At 47.6% G+C, this 25572-nt stretch overlaps 1 protein-coding gene across 1 annotated transcript in view; it reads right to left on the bottom strand.

Annotated features, from left to right (window-relative positions):
- The window catches only part of ATP10A (ATPase phospholipid transporting 10A (putative)), a 184542-nt gene that overhangs the window by 111794 nt on the left and 47176 nt on the right, over nucleotides 1-25572 (bottom strand). The gene's annotated exons all lie outside the window — the stretch shown is intronic.

Raw genomic sequence — 25572 nt, 5'->3', positions numbered from 1 at the left:
CGACGCTCAAGATGAAGTAGATAATCACTCAAAACAGTGCCTGCCACAGTCAGCTTTCAACCCCTGATAGTTACTATTAATTAATAGGTAGTAGAATGAAAACATGGGTAGATTTCTGCTTTAGATTTTTTTTTTTACTCTGGAAAAATGGGCTCATTAATCCTACAAATGGCATTTTTAAGAGCTCCTTGGAGGCAGTTTTGTCCGGTTTTATAAATAAGCAGAGGAACAAGACTTTATCTCAACATGACATTCTACATGAGAAAACTGCATGAAAAAATCCTCTGGGTTATGTTGTTAGGAAAATAAAAAGCCCTAAAACACACTTCACTTTCACCATCACCTTCTCACTGGCCCCCCGCACTTCCTCGCCTGAGCTCCCGGAGAACAATTCAGCAGTGAGTCTGAGTCTCACCTGACTCCTGAGCGCTGGGTGATGAGTCCTGAGTGTCAGACCTCTATTTTATTCCACACTGTGGATCTGAGGGAACCCACGGCAGACTTCCAGGGGCTCCTAGCATCAGCTGCCCCAGGTGCTGAAAAGAGAAGTAGACCCTTCCACTATAAGCCTCTATTTACTTGCATTCCTCTGTTTCAAGAAACACCATAGTTTGGTCGCTATAGTGCCAACAAAGATAAATTAGATACAACTTTGTCCTCAAAAATAAATTCAAGGCAAGATCAAAGCACTAGATAGCACCCCCTGGGGGCTATAGAATCAAGCCCCCAATGTGAGCACAAAGGTATTCTTCTGGACCCAACCCTCCCTGCAAGGCCAGGGTGCTGTTCAGGTGAGGCATCCTTTTCCAGCTGTGACAAGTCCCCCGGCTCCGGCCCAAGGGCGCTGCCCGCTCACTGTCACAGTCTGACTTCTTCCCAGTGGACAGACAGCCTTGATGAGTGACAAATGAAACATCACTTAACTATGTTCCTATTTCCTCTTCTGAAGATCAAACCTTGACTTTCTATCATTGCAACATTAGCTCTTTAGTCTTTCTTCCTTATCAGGACACTTTGTTGGCTTCTCACAGAAAGTACAGAGGAATTTGAAAGGCCCTGTCCTTTCCAGAAGAAAGTTTCCAAAAGCTAATTTGCTGTGTGCTCACTGAGGTGGGCGGTGCACGCTGACAGTGAGCTGGACAGGCCCCAGTGTGACAGCAGCTGCCAGGAGACCAGTGGTCCTACACTGGCCCTGGGGACAGGCAGGAGGCGGAGATGACCGGGCTGGAGGAGGCAGGGCGTGACACTGTCTGGGTTGTTTATCTTGACTACATTCCATTTACAGAACTCATCAAAAATAAAGTCAGTTTCCATCTGCCTTGAAATCTTAGAACATTAGCTTGCCCACTCCAGCAGAGCATGTATTGAAAACAGTAACTTTGATGGAGGCATTTGAGACCGAAGGAGACCCCCACACAGGCCCCTGGAAACACAGAGCAATGGATGAGGAGACCTCGGTGACCGACCGTCCTGGTGGGAAGACCTGTCCCAGCCATGGAAAGCAAAGGGAGCGGCAGCAGAGCAGCTCCAGGATGCCTGAAAGAGAAAGGCCCTGCAGCTCACAGGAACTCCTAAAGCAGCAGGACCCTTAAAACCCAGACTCAGAAATCACTTGTGGAAGAACAGCATCACAGAACCCCTTCATCACCTCGACAGACAGACAAAAATTCCTCATTGAAGCCCCACAGTCCGGTTGACTGTTCCAGCGAGAGCTCCAGCACTGAGTGTGGACCCTACACCGACCCTGCAACGCCCCTGCCTGGCCTGCGTTACTCTTATTTTTATTATTTGCATACCATATACATTATATAGTAACATATACTGTATAACTTATATATAGTATATTACATATTACATGTGTATGTCTATACATATATAATAGATACACTACATATAACATACATATTAGATATAAGTTGCCCTCCTTTTCTCAGCAACTGTATTTGGACATAAGGTCTTTAAAGAGGTGACTGAGTCAAAATGAGGTCATAGGGTGGGGCCTTGATCCTTATAAGGAGAGGGAGAGACACCAGGGATATGTGTGCACAGAGGAAGACCATGTGAGGACACAGGGAGAAGACGGCCATCAGCAAGCCAAGGAGAGTGGCCCCCAGAGACACCAGTCCTGTCAATGCCTTGATCTTGGACATCCTGTCTCCAGACTGTGAGACAATAAACTTCTGTTGTTTAAGCCACCCAGTCTGTGGTGCTGTCACAGCAGCCCGAGCAGACTAGCACCCAATAACTTCAATTCCCATGACTCCAGCTTGAAGGGGCGGCTCCCATCCTGCAGGGATGGGAAGGGGGAGAGCAGCAGAGGACCAGGTGACAGAGGGCATCACACCAGGAGACACTTCCACAGGCTTATGTCCCACATGCCCCCGTGTCTGTGCACAGGAAAAGCACCGCAGAGAAAACATGTGTCCCACTGACACCAATACGGCAACACTGGCCTCCTAAGAACACTGATTTTAGAAGCAGCAGGTAAACAATGTAGGACCAGTTTCTATTTCCTCAGGTCACAGTGGATGCAGGCTAGGGTGGACAGGACACATGACCCCTCCTCTCCATAGGAAAAGTCTCAGGAGTGTATGCCACCTGTGGCCTCCCTGCAAACTCCAGAATTCTAACTTGCACCAGGCAGGTGCCTGCACTCCTCCAGGTAGCAGGGGATCCACCTGAGATGCAAGGTTTAAAATCACCCAGTCCTCAACACTATGCATCTGTTTCCAGCAATTTTAGGAAGTGGCACTGTGTAGTTTGCCCCCAAGATATTCCTTCTAAGCACAGGTGCTGCCCCATGTGGTGGCAGGATTCTGAGACATCCCCTAGATCCCCAGCCCTGGTGTGCAAGCCCCTGCCAGAGCCCCACCCCCGGCCCCCAAGTAAAGTGGGGGCTGTGAATGTGGGAGAAGTCACTCCTGCAGGTGTAATGAAGGTGACCAGTCAGTGGGCTACGAGCTAATCATCAGGTGGGCCTGATGGAGCCACAGGAGCCCTGTAAACTGGGCCTAAACCAGAGACAGTAAGTCAGACACTAAAGTGTAGAGAGCAATGGAAGGGCCTCATGACCAGGGCCAGGAGCTGAGAGTGGCCCTGGCCATCAGCCAGCAAGAGCATGGGGCCCCAGGCCTACCAGCACCGTAGCTGAATTCCACCAAGAACCTGAACGAGCCTGGAAGAGGACGAGACCACAGCCAGGCCAACACCTGGACTGCAGCGGGTGACACCCAAGGCAGAGCACCCAGCCAACCTGCACCTGCACGCCTGCTCCCAGAAGCTGTGACAGCACACATCTGAGTTGTCTCCAGCTGCTGAGTTTATATTAACTCATCACACAGCAGTAGAAAACTAATATGCACAATTCCCTTCTTCTGCACAGAAGCAGGAGTCAGAGGCAGCTCAGTCCTCTCAGGGCACAGCAACTGGAAAACTCCCACTCAGCTTTAGAATATGCATACTGAGAAAAGACTACCTCATAGGAAAAGAACAAAGAGCAAGACTGGTTAAAATCCAAACATACTTCCCTCTCCTCACAAAGTGGGAGCCCGACAGAAGGTATGCATAACATATTAAAATGTGGGGAAACCTGAAAACGTGTAGTCTTGAAATATGGGCCACATCATACGTATTACAAGCATGGAGCATGGACCCTCCACGAGAATGACAACCGCCCTTGCAATCAGCCATCACTGAGTACCCTGCTCAGGTGTCCTGAGAGGTCTGCCCCAGAGTGTTGGTCCAAGAGTTCAAGGGTCATTGGTGGAAAAAAGTGTGATTCTTCTGAGATGGGGGTGGGGGAGGGGTCCAAGCTGAAAGGGGTCCTGATAAAAACGCCTTCTGTTCAGAAGAACCCTTAGGAGGCCACAGGCAAAAACATGTCTTTTCTAGGGAAGCACTGACACCGGTTTTTCTGTGCCAAACCCCTCACCTCTTGGCCCGTTGTTTGCTCAACTGTAAAGCCAGAGTGTTAAATATATAATTTCCAAGATCTGTTCTTAGGCCAAAAGAGGCTTCTAATGATTAGCTTTCCTCTTCTGGGAAAATCAATTAACATCATTTATAATCAGTCCTGCTGAGCTTTGAAGTTCTTGTCTGAGCCTTTTTTGTGCAAAACAGCACAATGTGGGGGGTGAAGGAATAAGGAAATATTAGAGTGAGTAGTGACAAATTTTATTTAAAGACAAGCAGTAAACAGAATTTTAAGATCCCTTAATTCATCATTTTTGGTCAGTTGTTTAGGCTGACAAACTATTTATTTGTACTAGTTATGTTTTTTGTTTTTTTTTTTGCAGTATGCGGGCCTCTCACTGTTGTGGCCTCTCCCGTTGCGGAGCACAGGCTCCGGACGCGCAGGCTCAGCGGCCATGGATCATGGGCCCAGCTGCTCCGCGGCATGTGGGATCTTCCTGGACCTGGGCACGAACCCATGTCCCCTGCATCGGTAGGCGGACTCTCAACCACTGTGTCACCAGGGAAGCCCACTAGTTATGTTTTTAAAGTTACTAAGTAAACAATTCCAATAAGAGGAGGTAAACTGGCTTATGGAATTTACAGGAATTATTTTAAGCAGTTGAAAGCAGGTTCTTCCTGAAGATCACTATGTTACTTTCATGTAGCTCTTCATGAATGCAGGGTTCAAGGACTCCTGCTCAGAAATGTTCTGTTAATGATTTATTATTTGAAATGCATCAGAATTCCCACCAGTTCAGCCTCACTCACGATCCCTCTCCAGTGTTGAAACTGTCTCTGCAATGGCTAAGGGTTTTCAACAATGTATTTACAAATCTCTCCAATTGTATTGGGGGGAAAAACAAATCTGATTCCATATTGAATCTGTTTCTTTAACTTCTGTATTCTATTGCTTTTGCTTTAAGTTAATCACTAAAGGGACATTGCCTTTAAGCGTAAATTATACATAATGGTCCATCTCTGGGAACCCTGCCTCACAGGTAATGAGCCTTAAGCTAAAATACCTTTGTTTAGCTCACAGGAAACATCCTGACCAGGCCCACCTGTGAATGACTACAGGGAGGAGAAATGAACACATCCTCTCTGGAGGCTGACCAGAACCAGGAAATGTTTGACTTTACTTCAAAGTCTGAATTTTAACTCAGGCAAGATGGTTCTTTGGGGCAGGAGTCCACCACCTTCTTGATCTGCTGGCTTTCCAAATAACGTCACTACTCCTTGCCCCAGCAACTCATCTCTCAATTTACTGGCCTGTCCTGTCGTGCAGCGAGCATTATGAGCTTAGACTCAGTAACACGATGTGGCCAAGGTATAAAACCAAACAAACAGGGCTTCCCTGGTGGCGCAGTGGTTGAGAGTCCGCCTGCCAATGCAGGGGACACGGGTTCGTGCCCCAGTCCGGGAAGATCCCACATGCCGCGGAGTGGCTGGGCCCATGAGCGCATGGCCGCTGAGCCTGCGCGTCTGGAGCCTGTGATCCGCAATGGGAGAGGCCACAACAGTGAGAGGCCCGCGTACCGCAAAAAACAAAAAAACAATAAAACAAACAAACAGATAAAGTTAAAAAAAAAAAAAAAGGCATTGCAGAATTGAGTGAATTTTACTTTCATCTTCAATGTGTTGTTATCAAATAAATTTTCATTTAGGTTCTTGGATTACCATTTTCCCAAACAGCAAAAGAAAATTTTTTTAAGGTGACGACAGATTCCAAATTTGAGAAACCATTTAACATCCCTGGTGACCCACTGCCCCTCCTTGTACAAGGACAGTCCCAACAATAACTGGGCTGTCACTGTCCCTGATCTCCAACCTGATTTATGGATTCATGAACGTAAGAGTCCTCCTGCCAGAAGGAAGGAGAGGAAGATGCACGCCCATTTTTGACTCCACCCACAGCAGGCGACTCCTCCCTTGTAATGTGACATGACCATTCCAGTTTAGTGACCAGGAGGCAGGCTGCCCACAGTTCTAAATGTGTCCATGAAATGCCCATATCACATGCATGGAACCAGCGTCCCAGGGCATCTTTCTGTTGGAGACGCTTGCCTCTTCCATTTCTCAGTAATTTAGGAAATGAATGAGAAGATTGAAATGCTTATAACTTGGATACACATTTGATTTTCTGGCCCTTACATTATCTTAACAACTTTACGTGGCCATATTTTACCATATACTTTCTCATGTTCCAAAAAAGCTCCCTTTAATTCAATTGCATATAAGTTTCACAAGCACACACGGGAACTCCCCAAAGCCCTCCCACCATTCACCATGCCCACACCCTGCTCAGGTGCTGGCAATGTGGGTGTGGGGGTAAACAAGGCACATCTCACTCACCTCCCTTGATTTTTCCCTCCCTTAAACTTGTCTCTCCCCCAAAAAGACCAACAAAGGAGTGTGTCTTGGGTTTGGATGGGCAGGAAAGAATGAGAAAGAGAAAGAAGAGATGGAGGGTTTTTAAGGTTTGAGCAAATCCACTTGAAAACAAGGCATTAAAGATGAAAGTACAATTCCCTCACTTATGTTTTAAGTACAATTCAGGGCTGAGAAGAACACTTGTTTTGATTAAGCAGTCAGGGAGGGCCTCCTGGAAGAGGGGGCATCTGACTTTAGCTCCTGAAGGATGAAAAAAAAATCTTAGCCTAACCCATACCCCACCCACCCCAAGGGGACTACTTATACTAAAGAGTGGAATTTAGGGAGAGGCTAAAAGGGCAGTGCCCAAACCAGAGCTTAGGCAGGGCACAGCAAAAGAGATCAGGAGACTCAGACACAGAAACAGAAAAGAAAGACCAGGCGTGGGAGTTTGACTGTACAATCGATGTGAATGGACTCCATGAATGATTAGATGAGTCAGGCACGGGGTGCCCAGGTCTCCAGCCCTGGTGGCTGGAATGTGGGAGCCACTGACCTCACCCAGAAGTAGGTGTGCTGTGGGATGGAACAGAGTCCAATTGTGAGCAATTCTGAGTACAAGGTGCTGGTGGGAATATGGGGTGGGAGATGCTTCCAAGACCAAGATAGATAAAGATAGGCACTCAGGGTTCACACATGGAGGTGACAGGATGCCGACCATGGGCACTGTCATGGTGATTACCAGGGAGAAAGCTGGCTAGAAGGAAACAGAGTGAGCTCGGACAGAGGCAACGAGGGAGGGAATGCCCAGGAGGGGAAACCGGCGGGGGTGGCTGGGCAGGCAGGCGGGGCAGAGAGTGGAGGCTGGGAGCCCAGGATGAAGATGTGCCCAAGGCCTCGTGGTGCCCTCTCACCACCACGGGCAGGAGTCCAGGGGCCACACTTTCCACTGCCAAGTGATCACATCTGGACAAACAGTCATGGAATGTGAGCTCACAGTCACTGTATTTTTATTTCCTTTTGTGGGGCCTCAACCGTCAGTGGCACAAACCTGAATACGGCACACCTGTTAAGATCAAAGGTCACTTTTCTAAACACTCCTATCCCTTCTTCCTCCCCCTCCAGACCTGTTTTCCACTCAAGCACATTTCCTGCCTGGCTAAGGGAGAGTTCAGTCTCTTGAAAGACGGGGAAATGTTTTCCAGGAGTGGGCCACCTGCACAAGGTTCACGAACGCTTAACGGCTTGGGACAAGGCTTTCAGCCCACACCAGCTGGAGGCTGACACCAAATCCCCGTCAGCGCCCACACATCAGCATCATCTTAATAATCAGAGCAACAGAACAGTAGGTACGTCCCCCCACTAAGTGCAGTCCTCACATGGAGCAGGCAGCATGCAGAGTGCTTACACACAGTCCTCACACTACATTCTCACTTACAGATGGACATACTGACCTGTCCAAAGTCACACCCAGAAAGGGGAACAGCGTGGACCAAATCTGTCTGACTCCGGGGCCCATGAAGCCCTGGGGGAGGTCTGGTTTTGAAAGTATTATACATTTTACATTTAATTTGTGGTTTGTTATTAAAGCAAGAGCTGAGATTTTGTTTTCTTAACTTAGAAAGATGGTGTGATTGTTCAGAACAGTTAAGTGAATGGGGTACCTGTATGGGCAGCGCTGAATGTAGAATCATAGAGAAAATAAGACCGCATGGTTAGCAACATTCCATACAACATCTCTGACATGGAACAATTTTCCCTGTAAAGAGAAAGCTCTTTCCAAACATAAAATTGCTTCAGGTCTACCTGTCAGTTTATCACATCTCCTGTTGGTAAAACATCCCCTGGATAAGAAAGGCAAGCTCCAAGTAAAGTCGTGCTTCATTTACTAAACAGAAAAAAAGTTGGCCAGAAATATCGGGATGCATGCAGTTGAATGCATGTTCTTTCCTCCAAATGGTTCAAGATCGAGGTAGGGTCAAACATAAAGTATCTAGAAAGAGCCACAAAACACATTTTTAATAAAAAGAGAAGCCCAGAGAACTCACGAAACACACAAACAGACTAGACTCAGGCCTCCCAAGCATGGCCCGAGTGAAGTACTCCTTTGGCCCTCGAAGGGGAGAGCTGCTCAACACTTTTTTAAGCTTTTTTAAGCAAACAGAACAAATGAGAAAACAGGATGCAGTGAGAGGCAAGCCCTAAATGGGAGTGTGGCAGCAAGAGATCCAAGAATCTCGTGGAATAATCATTGTGCCAAGGCCTGATGCCTTAGGGATGAGAAAACCCTTATGGATTCATTATTCAGATGGTGGACAAATGAAGGAGTATGTGGGGATGAAGAGAGAAAGAGATAGAGATGGACAATTTTCACAACATTTTAAAAAGACCCATCAAGACACTGAAACTACCCCAAATTTAATATACACTCATTATGAGTGTGGCCTGGGACCTGGGACCCTTTGCTGCAGTGCTGCGATGCCTGCACCTGGACAAACCTCTCCTCTAGCTACAAAATACAAAGAAACTATAACGAACTAAAAATAACTGCATGCATGTACAGTTGGGGCAAATTCTGGACAACAAGATACAAAGAGACCAAAAATCCCAACTGCCACTTCTGAAGAGCCGGGAACAAAAACATGGGGTTGGGAGCAACAGCAGGGTGCTGCGCATGCCCCCTGCACACACCACCACCAAGGGGGTGGGCAGATCACCTAAGCCACCCCTCCGGCCCGACCCCTGGACACACCCCCACCCTCATCCCATATAAGGAATCAGCTCAACCCTACCCTCAGGGAGCAAACAAGGGAATCTGTTACTTGTTTTAGCTCCCTCCTGCTGCAGCAGAAGTCCCAATAAAGCCTTGCCTGAATTCCTTGTCTGGCCTCTGATCAATTATTTCTATGATCAATTTCTATATTGATTAAGGAGGCCAAGAACCCTGGTCCCTAGCAATTACACAACAGGCAAAGAAGGGAAAAGCCCAGAATGAGAGAGATAATGGCTTTAAAGCAGGGTTTCTCAGCCTCACCACCACTGACCATTGGGGCCAGATTGTTCTTTTTGCAGAGGGCTATCTGCACTGTGGGACTTGGGCAGCACCAAGCCCCCACCCAAGAGGGGCTGCAGCCCCTCCCCACAAATCCTTCCAGCCAAGTTCCTCCTGGGGGCAAAGTCGCTCCAGGTGGAGGACCACCACTTCATAGCACCCAGGATGGACATTCAGGAAGGTGGGTTATTAAGTAACCTTTACAGAAACAACATATTTTAAAAATTATGTGGGTGAGAACTCAGCACTGAAACAGAAATGGCAAAATCTGAAACAGGCAACAGACCCAAATCTGTTGCATAATGTCCAGAATGTGTCTCCTTTCCACCCTAAACTGACAGCTGCTCCTTCAGTGAGACACGCTAATGGATTCGGAATCTCATACTAAACATCAGAGCATGCTGAGGGTACTCGCCCCGGATTACAGGGCCTCTGACTTCTTTAGAATGAAGATTGGATGCTGACTTTCCCAGCCCCCACTGGACTATGCTGGGACCACACAATTATTCACTGCAATGCCACACTGCATACCCAGAAGAAAGGAATTTTCCCCAGGAGCTGTACTAGCTTGTGACAGCAAAATGACACCTAAAGGAACATGACCAATTAGAAACCTCTTGGTGAGTTATAAAACTTTTGTTTTTGGACAAATCATTTCTACAGCAGTCTTTTCTGAGTTTCATGGGACAGTCTCAAAATAGCTCACCAGACATCAGGATGCGGGGATCAGACTCTTTATCCCAATAAGAATAATGCCCATTTGTAAAGCATATAAAACACTTTGGGGGCACTTTTAGAGTTTTCAAGGTAATTTCTTCTACATTCACTGGTTGGTATGACATTCTCATGAAACAGGCAGGATGACTCACATTTTTCAGGCAATGCCTTAAAGCTGGGAGAGGTCTTGTGTTTTTAACAATTTTTCCTAAGAGGCTGCAACAATACATACTTCTCCATTGGTACCTAAGAGTACCTGCCCGCCCTGTTTCTGCAAACAGTAAGCGCTTCTTTCTTTTCTCTCCTTGCCACCTGATAGACAGACAGGACACCTTACTTTTTCATTGCTCCTGCCTGACTCCCAGGCCATTTAACCTGTTCTTCTGGGAATAAACTGCCTATTTTCCCACTGTTTTTCCTATCGTATTGTTTGCTTCCTTCTGGACATCTTAATTTGTGAGAGCTTTTATATTAAAAATATTAATCCTTTTTATTTTACCTTGAAAATATTTTTCTCTAAAGAATTATGTTTTGTTTTTTTTTTTTCCCTTGCGTTATGCGGGCCTCTCACTGTTGTGGCCTACCCCATTTGCGGAGCACAGGCTCCGGACGCGCAGGCTCAGCGGCCACGGCTCACGGGCCCAGCCGCTCCGCGGCATGTGGGATCTTCCCGAAACGGGGCACGAACCCGCGTCTCCTGCATCGGCAGGCGGACTCTCAAGCACTGCGCCACCAGGGAAGCCCAGAATTATGTTTTTTAATGTTTGCTTATAGTATATTTTTGTCATATAACAGTTTTAAATTTTTCTATAGTTAAATGTGTGTGAGTTTTCTAGGCCTGGCTAAGAAAGTCCCCTGTGCCCCTAGACTGGACGTTTACGTCTTTGTTTTTTGTTGGGGAGTGCAGCATTCTTTTCTTTTTTAGTATTCAAGTGTTCAAATGAACTGATATTCATTTTTATATAGTGCAACCTGAGGGTCCACGGCTGTTTCCTCCAGACAGCCAATTGTATAAACACTGTTTATTAAATAATCCTTTTCCCACGGAACTTAAGTACCCACTCTAAAATTCTCATATATAATATCATGTATTTGGGGTTTATCATGTCTTTCTCCATGTCCACACTCTGACACTGGGATCCACTGCACAGTGTGCTGGATCAGCCCCATCACTGGGAGCCCCCAACCCCCGGTGGAGGCAGCCCCGTAGCAGGGCCCTGGCTGGCACTCTGGGTGACAAGGGGTGCTTCCTGCGGCCACCTCTGCACCCCTGCGAGTCACAGTCAACTTCATGCTGCAGCCCTGGTTCCACTAACTGTACGAAAAGTCCCTCCTGTTTGATGTTTTCAAAAATGTCTTGGCTATATTGGGGCATTATAAACTCTAAGGCCATTTTATTCAATTCCAAGAAAACCTTGCAGGCAGAACCACACAACACATATGCACCCTCTTCTTGGAGAACTCACTCCCACCCACAGCCACAGGAAGCCTCCTGCTGGCTTACATCCTTCAAAGAGATACTGCAGGTTTCTTCATGCAGGTTTTGAGCCCTTCTTGTTCAATTCACTCCTAGGTACTTTATAGTATTTGTTCCTGTTTTCAGCACTGTCCTCCCCACTTCCCCTCTGGGTGCTCACTGCTCCCTGAGTTACTGTGAGTCATTCTTTATGGTCCCAAGCCTTCCTCAGCAGCTGTTTCTCTGGGCATGAGTTCCCTCTGCTTAAACCATTTTCCTTTCCCTGGTGGCCAGGCCCCTTTGAAGGAATGGTTACTATTCTTGGTTAGCATGTTTGGGCTCTGCTCTGCTTTCTAAAATGATGGCAGGTGCCTGCCTTATGGAAAGTGAAGCGGCCCCCAAGAGAGCAGTGAGCATGAACTTCATCCGGGCTCCCACTGGCAGCCTTTCCCAGCCTCAGGGGCAAATGAAAAGCACCCCGGAGGCCAGAGCGTCAGGTCACCCTTGCATGCACCAACGGCCACCTTCCCCACTGAAGGCCCACAGCCCTCTGCAGGCCCAGGCTTTCTCCAAGACACTCTCCTTTGTGGCACCCACCCCAGTGCTGTTCTCCGAGTGCCTGTGGCCTATGCAGGAGCCTGAGCCAGTGCTCTGCATGGACCCAGATGGACCAAGGTCGGTCCAGATGCACAGAGACCTGTGGCCACTGCTCCAGCATGCAGGTTGGAGAGGAGAAAGGTTCAGGCCCCCATTTCCCCAGAGCCCCCTGCTTCCTCTGAATCTGAATTTTGAAAGTGAGAAGGCTTCATTGATGACAAGGTCCCTTCCTCTCATTTGACATTCTGAGGGGACTAAGGGCCAGAGAAGTAGACGGATTTTCCCACTCAGTGGGGGTGATGGTCTGCTCCCACTGCACTACCAGGAGTCTTCCCGAGGCTCACTGAAAAGCACTGACCTTTGGGTCACTCTCTGACTAATACCACGCTGGGTTCTTCCTGGCCAAGCAGAATGAGGAATCACGCAAGCAACCTATTCTCTATATAAAGTTCTCTAAAAAATTCACCGCAATAACATTTCTCCATAACTGATTTATTGCAAATGGCCCTCAGTCATGACAAGCACTGTGAACGACATCAAACAAGCCCTGTCCCTTCAGAAGATTCAGCCCCTGGAACGGAAGGGATGTTAAAATATGGATCAAACTATGCTCTGGCGACATGATTTCTTTTGAAGCAGTTTGTGTGGGGACGTAAGACACCTCTGGAATTCACAGCTTGGGAGTCCAATCCCAATTTTCTCCAGTAAAGCAGTAACAGCAACAGTAACCTCAGGAAACTGATTTCACCCAATAATTTTCTGAGAATGGTCAACAATGCTGGAATTCAGAATTGACTTAACCCCCTTCTTGGGTAAAGACATGGTGAGTTCGGCCATGCTGTTGATGGTCCCCTTCTCCTTGTGCCATAGCTGCCAGACCCCACAGGCCACCGCAGAGTCACTGTCACCAGTCATGTTTGCAGTGCCCTGTGAGGGAGTGCCGTGCCACTCCCACTTTAAGGATGAAGATGCTGAGGACCAGAGGGGGTTAAACCTATGCCCTGACTCACGGCTGGAAGAGAGGAGAGCTGCTCCAAAAACACGCATAGAAGGAAGGCCTTCTACGTCTACGAACGTAACCCATGCTTTCCAATTTTAGATTATTGGGGGCAAAAATGCTAAGAAATGGGAATTGCTAAATTATAGATGTTCTCGCCTATCTTTATTTAGAAAAAAAAATTTCTTTTTCTTCTTGGGGGAATCAAGCAGGTTACAGTAAGTTACATTCAAAGAATCTTTTGTCGCTACACAAATGTGCAAAGTTAAGAAGCACACCGCTTCAGAGGAACTGAATCAGCCAGGGGTTCCCACCATCCCAGCACCAAATCGCCGTCATTCTGCTGAGCCCACCTCATGAGGCCTGGGTGCCATAGACGTGACTGTCACAGAGGCCCCACTGCGGGAAGGCCTGCCGACTGGTCACCTCTGGCCCAATTCTAAACCCGTAACAATGACGACTTTGGGGTTTCAACGTAGCTTCTTGAGATGAGGGAGAGACAGACTCTTCCCTCAATCTACTTCAGTGATTTGGGGTTGAAAGTGCTTGTAAATAGGAACAAAAATTTTTTTAATGTTTTTGGATTTCTGCTTATGCCTCTAACAATCTAAATACCATTGAATTCGATTCCTGATTTTGGTTTTAGCAATATGTTATTATCTTTACCACTATTAATAGTGATACTTATTTTCCCAAAGACTGCCAGGTAGGTACCAGCACTAAAATTACTGCCTGGAAATATTTCTTGAGACATTTTATTCCTTAACTGAAGTAGTGTGTCATGAAATCCGCTGGGAAAAATCTGACCTGTGAAAAGGGTTTGTTTCACAGCCAAAGCACAGGCGCTGAGTGTCACAGTCTCTTTCACCCACACAGCCATGGCTCTGTCATGACCGTGTGTGCACACACAGACAGGGCCAGCACACGGGGGTTCCCACAGCAGGGTGCTGGCCAGGGAGCCCTTGTTCCTGCACAAGCTGAGTCTGGCTGACATCAGAGAGCACTCACCCTTCTTCGGACTGCTCCGGTTCTTTCCACTGGGGATGTGCCCCTGTGGCCAGGCAGGCATCCTGGGCATGGCTGCAACCACAAGTGACCTGGACAGGTGTCCTCTGCCTGGAACTTGCCTGCTGCCCTCTGGGATGGGCCAACTGGGCCTCAGGACAATGCCCCCTGGGTGGAAATGGCAGCAGCAGTAATTCAAACTCGCCTTGAAAAGGCCTCTCACTCCTTCAGTGCCTCTTGAAACTTGGAAAGGTTATCTTTCAGAAAAGAATTCACAAAACACACACCTGTGTATATTAGGCTCCTCAGTGGCACAAGGAATCCCCCTGCCGCCAGGAAAGCTGGGACAGGCACCCCAGGCCTAGGAGACACCCCTAAGCAGGTCACTGTCATGAAGAGGGGCCGACCCACCGCCCGTGTCTGTGGACATCCCACAGCAAGGCCAAGGGCACAAGGAGGGCAGCACAGAACAGCGAGAAGATTCCAATCAGCAGGAGAAAAAAGGCTTTTTCACTTCCTGCAATATGTGATCCCAGTCTGGTGAGACAGCTTCAGGTCTCCTGGGCCACAGGGGCTGGATGACAAACACCCAACAAGAGAACAGTCTCCAGATCATGGTGACAAAACCCGATTCGGCTGCTCTGGCTGCCACCCGCACTGGACACGCCCATAAAGGGCTTTCATCTGGACCCCCCAACAATGCAAACTGAGTCTAGTGTAGCATAGAAAGTGTGTCAGGCAGCCCACTCTGGAACATTCGGGAGGCTTCCTACCCATCCTAATAAAATTCACTTTATTTCAAATACCAATACATGGCTAACTGTTTTAACATCTATTTCTCACCTTATTTTTTATTTTTTAGTTTTATTTTATTCCTAGTATTTCAACAACAGCAGAGCCTATGTGCTTATACAGAAATAAAGTCCACACATTTAATCTAACGCCAGTATTTGAATAACTTTAGTGACAGCACTATCCTCATGCTGTCCCCCTTACGGAGAAGAGTTTGGGGCGTCATTCTGGGTGAAAGGAAAATGTATCTCCTCTTAGGTAACTAACCTGAACAAAAGAAAACTCTTTGGAGTGACAGCCTCTCCTCAGCTGGGGAAGGCAGTCCAGTGTGTGCCATGACCCCAGGGGGACAGAGATGCTTTGGGGGAACTGGCCACATGTACTGCCCTCACACTGCCCTACACATTGGGATTTGAGGCCCCTCAGCCAGCAGCTCCCCAGACCCCGGGTTCAACCCCAGGGTCAGCACTTCCAAGCTGTGCTGCCAGGCGTGTGTCTGAGCCTGTGTCCCCAACTGCAGAGTGGGGATAACAGTGACAATGCTTGTACCGTGGGGGTAGGGAATGGGTGCAGAGATGAGCTTGGCTGTGTACTCAGGGCTACTGTGACGGGGTCTTGGGTGAGAGTCTCTGGGGGAAGGTGCCACCACGGAGCTTTGGAATGCTGACTCATACTCACCTCCCAGGCAGCCAGCACCTCTCACCTTTAGTTCCCCAATAATCAGGCCTCAATGTGCTCATTTTGAAAATGGTTCAACCTGGCATGGAACAGCTTGCTTTTAAGAAAATCACCTTTCTGCTCTATAAAGCATCTTGCCCCTGCCCCTTCTGCACCTACTGCTCACCAGACTACAGTCCTTTTGTACCACCAGGTGGGAGGGGCACCTCAGGCCCCCATGGGGACCCCTCCTTGCTAATCTCTGAACCCAACATGCCTGACAGAGCACAGAGGCCACGTGGCAGTATATCTCCGTTACTGGCGAGCAGTACCACTCGCCTTGGGCCAAAGGCTGAGAATCTCCCTGTGTTCCAAAGGGAAGGATCTCATGCACATTTTTATACCAACACAGGGAACACGTGCGCCACATGACGGCGGGGGGTGGGGCACGTGGCCAACTCAGGCTAGTACCACACACAAAGCCATCTTTGTTCACCAGGGAGACTTTAAAAATTATTTTCCTGTTTCAAGTCAGTAAAATGTTGCTTTGGGGCCAAGACTTACTTGGGAACTCTCCAACTGGATGCTTGTCTTCTGAGAACAGAACAGAAATTGGGCAAAGTGCACCATGGAGATGTTGCATATGCCTGTCTCTGCAGTACAAACCGTGTTGTTTTAACGTCGCAACACGGAGCTGGGCTTTCCTCCTTGAAAACTGAAACCACCAGGCTGGGAAATATGGAGGCAGCTTCTCTCAGACCCACAGCCCTCCCTCACTGAAGCTGGGGCCACGTGGATGCACTGAGTCAGAGTCTGGGACTATGGACCAGCTCCCTCTGGCAGCAGTAACAGATTACCACGAGTGAAGCTTAAAGCCACACAAATTTATCATGTTATAGTCCTGGGGGTCAGAATCCCAACATTGGCCTCACTGAGCTAAAATCGAGGTGTCAGCAGGGCCGTATCCCTTTCTGGGGGCTCCAGGAGCAAACCCGTCTCCCTGCCTTTTCCAGTTTCCAAGGCCACCCCCCTCCTCCACCTTCAAGGCCAACGTGGCGTCAGGCCTCTCTCACTGAGCTCCATCTCTCTGGCTCTCTCCTGATTTTTTTCTTCCACCTTAGGATCCCTGGGATTATAATGGGCCCACCCAGAAAAGTCAAGATAATCTCTTTATCTTAAGGTCATCTGATGAGCCACCTTAACTGTGCTTTGCCATGAAAATACTCACAGGTTCTGAGGATTAGGAGGTGGACGTCTTTGGGGGACCATTATGCTGCCTAAAACAAATCATGAGCAGAAATCAGGTAAAAGTGCATTTTATATGTGAGGAGGGTGTGGCCAATATTCAGTGGGATGTGTTCTGAAGTCAGCTCCCACCTGGTGCCCTCATGGCCAAGGGACCCTTGTGAGGGGGGACGATTCCTGAAACAAGACAAGACCCGGCCACAGGGACACATCCCCTTCTGACCCTGGACACAGCAGCCTAGGGTCTGAGGGGAGACAGTGGTTCGTGGGAAGGTGGTCAGGTTGTGACTCGGTGGCCTCTGCTGGGCCCCCACTTACCATCCCTCAGGCACATCTGCCATGCAGTCCCCTAGGACCCCTGGATTACTCGTGACCCGCTGGGCATCTTCTTCCTTTCATTCACTCACTCATTCATTCATCCAGTGTCTGTTGGTTCTGCTGGGCTACATGCTAAGGGACGAGGCACGACAGGGAGCAAGGGGGCCTGTGACGCCCTCACTCCCTCTGGGCATCTGCAGGTTTCCTCTCTGCTTCTCAGACACAAGGACTGCATCACTAGAGCCACTTGCCCACCATGGAGAGTTCTTTAAAGAGAGTGATGGAACCTACACAAGCAGCCTGAGCTGCTCTGCCTTAGTTAGTCCGTGGGAACCAGGGTTTGGCCACTGCCGTTCTAACCCCTGGCGGGCAAGGTCCAGTCCCCATTTCCAAGGGCCCTTGTCACTAGCACCTATTCCATAAGGATGTGACCCTCAGGTTCCGAAGTGCTGCCGTCCTGCTTGTAAGGCCAAGATAGCCCACAGTGGACACACCAGCAGCACCTGCTAAACCCAACAGTGAATTCGGAAAGCCCAAGGATGAACCTCACTCAGTCTGGACCAAGCTGGGCAATTCCCAAACCTCCACAGGCCTTGGCTTCTGCGAGCGTAGACTGGGAGCCACAGATCTGCCAGACGTGGGTACGCCTTAGTACCACCCACAGTGCTGCTCTGTCTGCACACTGCCCTGCCACAAGATGTGTGCAAGTGGGAGGCGTGTGTGTGTGGTGTATGCACGTGAGTGTATGCGGTATGTCTGTAGGTGTGGGGGGTGCACACACGTACACATGGATGGGTACACACAGATATACACATCAAGGACAACTGACACACGTGGAAGTCAAGTAGAAAAAGCCTGAGATCTAAAAAGATAGACATGTTCAATCAGCCTCTGGCATCCACTTAGTGTGCCTGGATAAGCCACCTAACTACTAGGAACATGAACGTAAGTCATCTTGTCTGGAAAATGTGGCTAATGACACAGGCGAGTCACCTCTCAGAACTGTCCTTGGGAATCAAACCAATTTTATCCAGCATGCACTTTTAAATATTAAATATATAGAGTCAAATAAATGTTTGTTAAACAGCTGAATGAATAATATTATGTGGTATTTCCTTTAGAAGTATAAAATATTATAAAATATCAGGAATTTTAAGTATTGGCTTTTTACATTTGCTCAAAGTGTAATACATCCTGGGTTTGGAAAACAGAAAGGTAGGAATGGAGGAAAAGTAAAAACCCTCTTTTGAAATCTTATAAGGCACATGCAGCAGGTGTGGCAAGCTAATGGTGATGCGGGAGAAGGTTCTGAGAGAACCAACCTCCACATCTACACACAGGCCCACAGGACCCTGCTGGATACCCTCTCAGCAATGCCTCTCCAGGTAGTTTAGAATGACTGGTTGAGTCCCTAGGACCCACAGTGCAGATGGAATCCACCAGGCCCAGCACACACTGGCCTCAGGGCCCCCGCTTCACCACCTTGAGTTCCTCCTGCTGTACAAGGGTCCAGATCCGGGAAAAGAGATGCTGCCTCATTAAGAAACAGAAAGTCTTTTATCATAATCAATCTTTCAATAGTAGCATTCACCAAAAAGTGGGCCCACCCCCTGCATCACACTTAATACATATTTCTGTGCTATGTTTGAGTTCGAACAGCTGGCTATTTACAGATTTTGACTGGGAAAATAACGCATGAACATATAAGAAAGTTCCAGATAAAAGCCGAAGTCTTGTAGCTCAACACCGTGGGTTGTGTCCACTCTAGCACCACCTGGGCCCACAGGTTGGAGGCTTATGTGTCCCTTCTAGGGGCAGAACACAAGGAAATTCTAAATCCATGGGTTAAAAAAGGAAGGCTGGACTATTTTCCTTCCCAAAACTCACCTAGTTCTAGGAATTGGCAAACATTTCATAATTTGCTTCATGAAAACAAGTTTCTACCTTTACTAAAAAGAAAACGTTAAATTCCCATAATTCCCAGAGCCTGGAGGAAAAGGTATTTCAGAATCAAAGATGAAAAGCATATCTGCTAGTTATTTCGAATAGTCTTCCCAAGACATTTATCTTAATTCTTAGAAAAGCCCCTTATATTGCTTTGAGAAGAAGCAACTGCAAACTGCTAAACATAATTATCTTCTAATTAATACAGAAGAAACAGCCGCCCTGACACACCTTCTATTCTCCCTCCACCATGAATGCTCCCTGACCCCAAACCAGGAGAAATGAAGGGCAGGCATGTGTTTTCTCCAGTGCATCTAAATGGCCCAGTTCTGACCACAGCCTACCCTTCAAGGCACCCATGTCTCCATCACACAGACTGCCTCCACCTCAGCTGGGAGCTCAGCTTTTCAGGAGCAACAAAAGACGGGCAAAGGAGAAGTGCTCAGGACTTTCAAAGAACGGCCACCTTGGGTGTGAGACCAGGAAAACACCCTTCACTCATTTCTTCATGCAGTGGAATCTTCACATATTTCAAGAATCAGCCCGAATGCCATCTTCTCTCCTCCAACTGAACGCCTCTGAACGCTCAAGGGGACCAGATGCCCAGGCTCTGAGCACCTTCACCAGGGAGGGTGGGCAGGCAGCCTGCCCGCGGGCCTCCTCACCCACTCTACCGGGCCACACACACAGGGTACGCACTGGCCTTCAGGCCGCCCATCCCCTCACCCTGCCCATGGCCCGGCCTCCCACAGGTCAAGCTGGTTTTGCTGGCTGAATGGATGAATGCTTTGAGATTCTTGCGATGGTCAAACATTCCTTGTAGGCTGATGGTTTTAAATGAAGTCCTAATTAACCAAATATTTTAAAGAGAAAAACACTTTCGTTGGTGCCAGTTGGGACTCTGAAATGATATCCTCACAAATTTTCTAACTATAGTGGAAGTGAAGGTAAAAAGTTCGACTGGGGCTTCCCTGGTGGCGCAGTGGTTGAGAGTCCGCCTGCCGATGCAGGGGACACGGGTTTGTGCCCCAGTCCGGGAAGATACCACATGCCGCGGAGCGGCTAGGCCCGTGAGCCATGGGCGCTGAGCCTGTGTGTCCAGAGCCTGTGCTCCGCAACGGGAGAGGCCACAACAGTGAGGCCCACGTACCACAAAAAAAAAAAAAGTCTGACTGAATGATTTCTTTGAGGAAGATCACAGTACAACATACCAGTAAGAAAAAAAGCAGTAAGCAATCACCATTTAAGTAATATTGAAAGTTAAATGTGTCCTATTTACTTTCACAAGTGCCAAATATATCAGCAGGCTGAAAGCACACAGCCCCCGATTTAACTGTTGGTTCCCATGCTGTACTACACAACAAGGCCCTTCATTTCACAGTATGAAAATAACACCACCATGAGTCACCACTGGGTAGCAAGGTTACTTCCCAGTTCTAGGGTTTGTTCTCACTGTTGCATTTGCTTTCTTCAAGGTCTCACTATGGCCTTACTGTGCTAGGGGTATTTTGGATGAAGCAGCTAGGCATAAATTAATGGTTAAATGAGCAAAAACGGATGACAGGTTTCCCCCACTATCCAAAAGCAGAGTGTTTCTATGAAACTTTTCCTGACCTGAAATGGCATAAATGAAGAAGCAATTACCTTACGACACATCTGGCAAGGGATGCACAAAAATAAATCTAGATAAAGCACAGATGCTCACACAGTTCAAAGCTACTTGATGCAGAGATGCTGAGTGTGGTTCCCAGAGGAAGAGCTTGGTGGTGTCACTCTTTGAGGTGTGCATTACCTCTATTGCCGCTCACTGCAAAACAAACGCTATTTTTGCTTTTTGCCTTTTTTCATAAAAGCAAAAATTCTCTTTGGATTTCCTTTGGTTAGCAAAAATGAATGCAAAAAAATAAATAAATAAAAGTAAAAACAAAGTGGCATAAACTGAACTTTCGAAAAGTGGGGGATACCTATACTTCAGCACAATTTATCGATCAACTCTCATCAAAACACTCTCCTGCCTGTCTCCTGTTTCCCAGGTGAGAAAGCAGTTTGTATAAGGAACTAGTGATTCACGACTCATGTATTTTTATGCCAGTATTTTCCCCCATCAGGTGACCAGCCTGGATCTATAATATTTTTATGCCAAATGCTGTCTATTCTTTGGGGGAACTTAGAAGAAGTTTCTTGGAGAAGGTGGAGTTTGGCTTTAGGATTAAAGGCTGGAGGGATTCACAAGCACAAACATCAGCACAGGCTTTCCTGGGTTTCAGGAAGATGGTCACAGTTGGAAGGATGTGATGTGTTCACTGACTGGCCGTGAGATGGGGGTATGCATAGAGGCCACAAGTGGGCAATAAGGTCCTTACAGGAGACAGCCGACATGGTGCGGAGGGGAGACATGATGGCTGCATGGGAGGATCCCTGCTTGTGTCCTCTGAAGCCTGAGCCCTGCGGAAGCTTCCAGCACTGGGACAGTCTGCACTCTAAGTAAGAGCATCCTGGGAGGCCCCAGATGGGAGGGTGGGGGGCAGGGAGGTGGGACCACCCCCCAAAAGAACCCAGCTGAGTGTGGGATGGTGGGGGCCATATGTCACAGTGGAGGAATCCCCAAGAGACGGGATACAGGAGGGAGCCTATAAGGCCCATACCTCCCACAAAGAGTCTAGTGGGAGCAGGGTGGGAGTGGCAAGCCATGAACTAAGGGCACCAGGGACAATTACTGATGGCAGAGTGATGGAAGACACACATTTCACTTTGACTTTCTCAAAATTATGGTGTTTCTTTTAAAACTAAAGACGAGAAAAATCAAATGAGCAACCAACCTTAAGAACTCCATCCACTTCACCACAAATTTGCTGTGAGCTAACATTAACAAAGGGCACATTTATATAAAGATGGCTGTTTTTTTTTTTTGGTAAAGTCTATCTTCAAGGTAACATGTAATTAAATTTCTGCTTTCAGAAATTTTTATTTGTGCTCATTTTCCTTTCCTTCTTGGGAAAACCTCAAACTCACTCATAGTTACATAGATGCACCACGTGCCTGAGAACAGTGCTCATCACCCTGGATACGCCAAGAGGCGGGAAGATGTTTCCATGACCACTGTTCATCTTTGGTCTAGCAGCACACGGTAATTTTTTTTTTAACATCTTTATTGGAGTATAATTGCTTTACAATGTTGTGTTAGTTTCTGCTTTATAACAAAGTGAATCAGTTATACAAAAAGTATGGAACGCTTCACGAATTTGCATGTCATCCTAGCACAGTGGCCATGCCAATCTTCTCTGTATCGTTCCAATTTTAGTATATGTGCTGCCGAAGCGAGCACAGCACACGGTAATTTAAGCATGAGGACGTGTTGCTAAAAATCCTGAAGTAGAAACGAGAAGGGGATGGAAGATACTTTGCCCTCTTTCCCATGGCCTGTATTCTCAGTTCTGCTCTCGCAGAACTGGGTGGTTAGATCCCGGCTGGCAGCCAATACAGAAGTGGTCTGCCTTGGGGTCACCCACGCTGCAGACTATATGCACTTCAGGTAGATCTAGGACGTGTATGGTAAACCACCTGACATAAGAAATTAATTACAAGAATTTTTTTTCCAAAAATGACAATGTGCATTTTAGAATCTAGTTTTCAAAGTCAGGGTCTTCAACTAGAGATGAAGGCTTGATGGCAGTTTCCCCATCACTTAATGCTAACTACCTGTGATCCATGTAAGTGTTACAGAGTGGGGGCTGAGAAATGAGGAGGCCAAAGCAGGAAAACTATCCCCGAACTCCTCATCTCCTGCAAACCTTCTAATAAAACCTGCTGCCGAAAGCCCAAGGGCCTGGTTCAAGTTGCCTTAACTTTCCTGTCTGTGGTTACCTGATAGTACAGCAGCGGGGCTGCCAGGAGACGGGGTGCAGGGATGAAGGCGTGGATGAATTACCAAATGGACGATTTGAGCCTGATGTGTCTGCACTGCTCATAATTCAAAGCTGCCGGTAGGCAGTTCAAGAGCAAGCCAATCCTCTCACCTGCATATTTTAGGGTTCCTTTAAATCTGAAGATGTTCTGGGAAATACACATCTATACTTGTTTGTTTTCAAAGTGTAACAATGCCCACAGAGCTCTGGGCCCACAGAGCTCTGGGCACACAGACTGTTTTGCAACTTAAATATATACGATGAAACTATGATTCTATGTCCACAGGGCTTTACCTCCTACCTGCCTACAACAAGCAATGTTTGTACCACAATCTGAAAACAGAGCAAACAGTCCTGGCCAGGACTTACGAGACGAGGTCTCCCGGGTCTGATGGAAAAGGCTTCCACAGAAAGTACCACTACTGGGATCCAGGGGGTGACCACTGGGTGGCCAGAAATTCATCTGCAAAGCCAGGGAGGTGAGGTATGCAAAGACGCACCATAATTATGCCTAGAAGCCAAGTGTAGCACAGCCTTCCCTTTAACTATACAGCCTGACAGAAGCAGAGAACTAACTGCCCTGATCTGGAGTCACAACAAGTCTCCTAGCCATGACAACAGTGTGTGTTTAAATGAGGTGGAGGACATGTGTCATCCAGCAGGGGTCACTGGTGACCCGACACCACCTTAGCAGAAATTTCTTTTCACTTCACTAATTACAACCCATTAACAGCCTTAAGCCACCAGAATGGGGTCCAGTGAGCATAGGTCCCAGAGGCGTCAGTGTGGGTGGAACACAGGAGGCGGGGAAGGCCAGCATCAGGGACACTGCAGGAGCCCAGAAGGGAGCTGCCGGGATGTCCCAGGCAGACGTGGATCAGAGCCGGCTCTTGCAGGCTCTCTACAGATACAGAGCTGGGTGATTAAGAGGAAGAAGGCCAGAGGCAAACTTTGCTGACTGGCCAGTTCCTGGCCACAGAGAGAGGGAAGCATCCCACCAAGACATACAGCAGAGTTGGGAAAAGAAAGGAGAGGACAAAACTAAGAGAAACAGGAGATGAAGACAGAGAGGGAAGAGAGAGGAGAAAGACAAAACGATCAGGGCAGGGCCTGGTCGTTTACAAGAAAAAAATTTACAAGAAAAAAATTAAAAAGCACTAGTGAGATTGTGGGGAGGAAAAGCTTCAGGGACCCAGAAACATCACAAGTGTAAGGGACACAGGGACAGTGTACATGGGTCATCAGACACACAGGGACCGACATCACACCTAATCCAGCTGTACCACAGCTCACTCCGCCAGTCACTGTGTGTCTCCCCAGGCCCAGCCCCACTGCTCTCCACTCTGTGAGGCCGGGGAAACTGAGGCACGGGCTGGAAGATGCCAGCCGGCAGAGTGCACGGCATCATGCAGGACCTGGAGCGATGGTGATGCTTGCTCAGTGCCTGGTCCATGTTTCTCCCCACACAGCTCCTCTGAAGTGGACACAACTGATCAGGAGACATAGCGAACATTTACAGGAGCAAAGATGACAGCTGTAGTGCCTGCCTGGCCCGCTAAGAAACTGACGCCTAGGAGTTAGTTGGGTTTCTTTTGTTTGTCTTTTAAACAGTTTCCTTAGTTTCTGACTATCCTCTGATAAAAAGCACAGGTGTCAATCACACTTTAAAAATAAGTCAGGAAACAGGAACCTCACTCAGATTCTTACCATATTAAAGAACATTTCTGTACTTTGGATATCATGCCCTGTGCTGAGTACAAAGCTCAATTTGTTTCTGCTTTGTAATGTAGAGTGTTATGTTCTACCACTGCTACACAATCACTTTGAGGAAACATTACTATAAAAATAAATAAGTTTCTTTTTTCATTCAAAGCAGGGAAAATAACAAGGACGCCCTAAGCACACCCACAAATCTTTTCCAAGAACACTTGTATTTGTCCCTGGGCTGGCAAGAATGTTTTGCTGATGATATCAAAGTCCTTTAATTTATCTACGATCAATCACACTTAAACAGTGAGGAAAAAATACTCATTCTGTTCCACTTTAAATTAAAACAAGCTATTTTTTGGGTACTAGGCTGTCTTTATTTTTCTTTGAACACAGGGGAATATGCTACTCTGAGACCTGGCTGTGGAAGGGCAGCAAAACACTATTAATCTCTGAGTTGGAGTTTTAAAAAAGACAAAGTATAATTCCATTTTCAAAACTGATCGCCAAACTTCCACTTCTGACCAAGTGGAATATACAGGATTTACTCTCCACTTTGAAACAAGTAAGAAGCTGGGACAAAATACATTTTAAAAAATGTTTTTCAGGACTTCCCTGGTGGTGCAGTGGTTAAGAATCCACCTGCCAATGCAGGAGACACGGGTTCAAGACCTGGTCTGGGAAGACCCCACACGCCACGGAGCAACTAAGCCCGTGCGCCACAACTACTTAAGTCCACGTGCCTAGAGCCCGTGCTTCACAACAAAAGAAGCCACAACAATGAGGAGCCCGCCACTGCAACGAAGAGTAGACCCCGCTCACCGCAACTAGAGAAAGCCTATGCACAGCAACAAAG

This window comes from Lipotes vexillifer, unplaced genomic scaffold (assembly GCF_000442215.2).
Source record: "Lipotes vexillifer unplaced genomic scaffold, Lipotes_vexillifer_v1.1 scaffold391, whole genome shotgun sequence".
NCBI classification, from domain to species: Eukaryota; Metazoa; Chordata; class Mammalia; order Artiodactyla; family Lipotidae; genus Lipotes; species Lipotes vexillifer.
Note: the sequence above shows the minus strand (reverse complement) of the source record. Positions and strands in the feature narration are given on the sequence as shown.